This window comes from Tamandua tetradactyla, chromosome 7, assembly GCF_023851605.1.
Source record: "Tamandua tetradactyla isolate mTamTet1 chromosome 7, mTamTet1.pri, whole genome shotgun sequence".
In the NCBI taxonomy this organism is placed as follows: Eukaryota; Metazoa; Chordata; class Mammalia; order Pilosa; family Myrmecophagidae; genus Tamandua; species Tamandua tetradactyla.
In genome coordinates this window covers 20478899-20481913 of record NC_135333.1, presented here as the reverse complement: position 1 = coordinate 20481913, position 3015 = coordinate 20478899, and the positions used below count along the sequence as shown (strand labels likewise).

Here is a 3015-nt window from a genome sequence, read left to right as displayed (position 1 = left end):
TAGGGTTTTCTTTTCTTTTTTTTTTTAATTATTTGTTATTGTTGTTTTTGAGGTCTAGAGCCATCAATTTGTGACTTTTCTAAAATTTTTTTGCTCCCAACATAGGAATAGAAAGAGAAAAGATAGGGGGAAAACATACTGCCTCTTTAAGACTCCTCTGCTGCCCTTGCCTGCAGTGGGGTGGAGCCATGGCCGCCATCAGCCGCCCCCAGCCTTCTGACGTAGCTGATAAAAAGCAGCAAGCAGTGAGCAGATCACATCCATGCTATTACATGGAGGCTGGAAGTCGCCCATATTTACTGCAGTTTACCAGCCTCTTCCTCCAGCTCTTCCGAGATGCTGCACAGTGTTCCACTGTGCTCCAGAGTTTCTAAATATTTGATTCAGATTGCTCCCACCAGTTCAGTAGTTGTTTCGGTGGAGGGACTGATTCCTGAAGCTTTCTAATCTGTCATCTTCCCACAATCCTTCCTAAACTTAAATTTTTGAGGAACTGCCTGTTCTAGCTTGCTAGCTGCTGGAATGCAATATACCAGAAACAGAATGGCTTTTAAAAGGGGAATTTAATAAATTGCTAGTTTACAGTTCATATGCCGAGCAAATATTCCAATTAAAACAAGCCTATAGAAATGTCCAATCTCAGGCATCAGGGAAAGATACTTTGGTTCAAGAAGGCCGATGAAGTTCAGGGTTTCTCTTTCAAGTGGAAGGGCACATGGCAAACACGGTCAGGGTTTCTCTCTCAACTGGAAGGGCACATGGTGAGCACGGTGTCATCTGCTAGCTTCTTCTCTGGATTCCTGTTTCATGAAGCTCCCCGGGAGGCATTTTCCTTCTTCATCTCCAAAGGTCGCTGGCTGGTGGACTCTGCTTCTTGTGGCTATGTCATTCTGCTTTGCTCTCTCTGAACCTCTCATTTTCCAAAATATTTCCTCTTTTATAGGACTGCAGTAAACCAATCAAGACCCACCCAAATGGGTGAAGACATGTCTAATCCAGTTTAGCAACCACTCTTGATTGAGTCGCATCTCCAGGGAGATGATCTAATTACAGTTTCAAACACACAGTACTGAATAGGGATTAGAAGAAACGGCTGCCTTTACAAACTGGTATTAGGATTAAAGCATGGCTTTTCTAGGGCACATACGTCATTTAAACCAGCACTCCACCAAACTGTTTTCCCTGGCTTTTTTTTTTCTGGCTCACAAAAGCACTTTTTATTTGAGGCGAGAATAAGCCTGGCCGAAATGAATATAACTCCAAGCACTCCAAACTCAACTGTTGGTGGCACTATTTTGACATTATAGACTTTTTTTTCCTTGGTCAAAAATGGGTATTCAAAATTAGATTCCCTAGTTGGGCAAAAAGGGCAAAGAAAACTGGAAGAGACTTTAACCCACAGAGACTGCTCTTCCTACCCCACCATCCAGCTGTGTTGCCATCAGGCTGCTAAGGCCCTGCTGAGGGCTGGGTCACACGTCACTTGCAAGAAGAAAGGAGGCAGGAAGAACTGGAGAGCAGCCTGCTTGGGGAACAGTCGGCATCCACAGCTTCCAAACTCAGAAGCGAAGGGGGAATCATGTGGGAAGAAGCGCTCACCAAGGCACAGCGCCCCCAGCTCCTGTAGTAACTGAGTAAGGTTGTCACATCCACACTACTTAATTCAAAGTCGAAGACCTGAAAGTTCTCAGCAATGCATTCAGGTGTCATGGACTTGGGGTCACCACCCTATTTCTCTGCATGGGGAATCAATCAGCACCCAGCCTGTGTTTGTTTGTTTGTTTTTCCTATGCTGTATGGCAGCGTTACATTTCGTTCTTTTTCCATGTGAGTATCTCATTATTGCAGCACCATTGGTTGACTTTTTTGTTTGTTTCTGTTTATTTCTTTGTTTGGGAAGTGCACGGGCTGTGAATCAAACCTGGGTCTCCCACATGGCAGGCGAGGATTCTCCCACTGAGCCACCCTTGCACTCCCTGGGCTGTGGTTTATCATTCTTGGTTGCAAGTGCTTTGATCCTGGGATCCTCCAGTGGGGAAGGGTCCTCAGACATGGCCAGGGCCAGTTAGGAGAGCCACAGGGCCTGTAGGCTGTCACCATGATGCCTGTGGACTGGCAGTGCTGGAATAGCCTCCCCTGAGTTAGGTACAGGTGGCACTCAATAACTGCAGGCTTATATTTTAAGCCAGGTTTATTCGAGATCCTCTCGATTTGGAGATGGTTGATGTTAGATACTCCAATAGCTTTGACCAGCCCTTCATCCACCAGCTCTTCCAGGCTGCTCACATGTCCATAAAATCGGTGCCACTGGGAATTGCATTGCCTGCCTCATCCAATGGGGAAAACTCCTTCCCCACTAAATGTCTTCTGGCAGGCTCCTTTCACCAGGCTTTTCTGGTGGTATGTGCACCAAAGCATGAAAAGGTCCTCACGCTTTACCACCTGCTCTCCGAGCCTCTCCTGGGTGTCCCCCCCCCCCCACCTCGTTCTCGTCCTGGTACACAAGGGCACAGTCAACAGGTACTACCTTCACAGCCTCTGTCCCTTCGCCTTGTGGCGCCTTCCAGTTGCCCAGTCCCAGGATGGGCATCTTGGCTCCACTGCAGAGCATGACTACTAAATTTTGTTGACCCTAATTCAGAACTAAATTAACTTTCTTTTTTATATATATACTGTAACGTATATACAAAGCCAAGAAAGAAAAAAGCAATAGTTTTCAAAGCACTCTTCAACAAGTAGTTACAGGACAGAGCCCAGAATTTGTCATGGGCTACCATTCCATCCCCTCAGATTTTTCCTTCTAGCTGCTCCAGAACATTGGAAGTTAGAAGGAATAAATGCTTTTTGTCATCACAATCGACTTTTTTGTGTGTGAAAAAATGACATATATACAAAAAAACAATAAATTTCAAAGGACAGCACAATTAGTTGTAGAACATGTATCAGAGTTGGTATGGGTTACAATTCCACAACTTTAGGTTTTTACTTCTAGCTGCCCTAAGATACTAGAGACTA

The 3015-nt window shown here is 45.2% G+C and overlaps 1 pseudogene; it reads right to left on the bottom strand.

Annotated features, from left to right (window-relative positions):
* Positions 1 to 1441: 1441 nt before the first annotated feature.
* Positions 1442 to 2611, bottom strand: LOC143690378 (aldo-keto reductase family 1 member B1-like; annotated as a pseudogene).
* Positions 2612 to 3015: the final 404 nt, after the last annotated feature.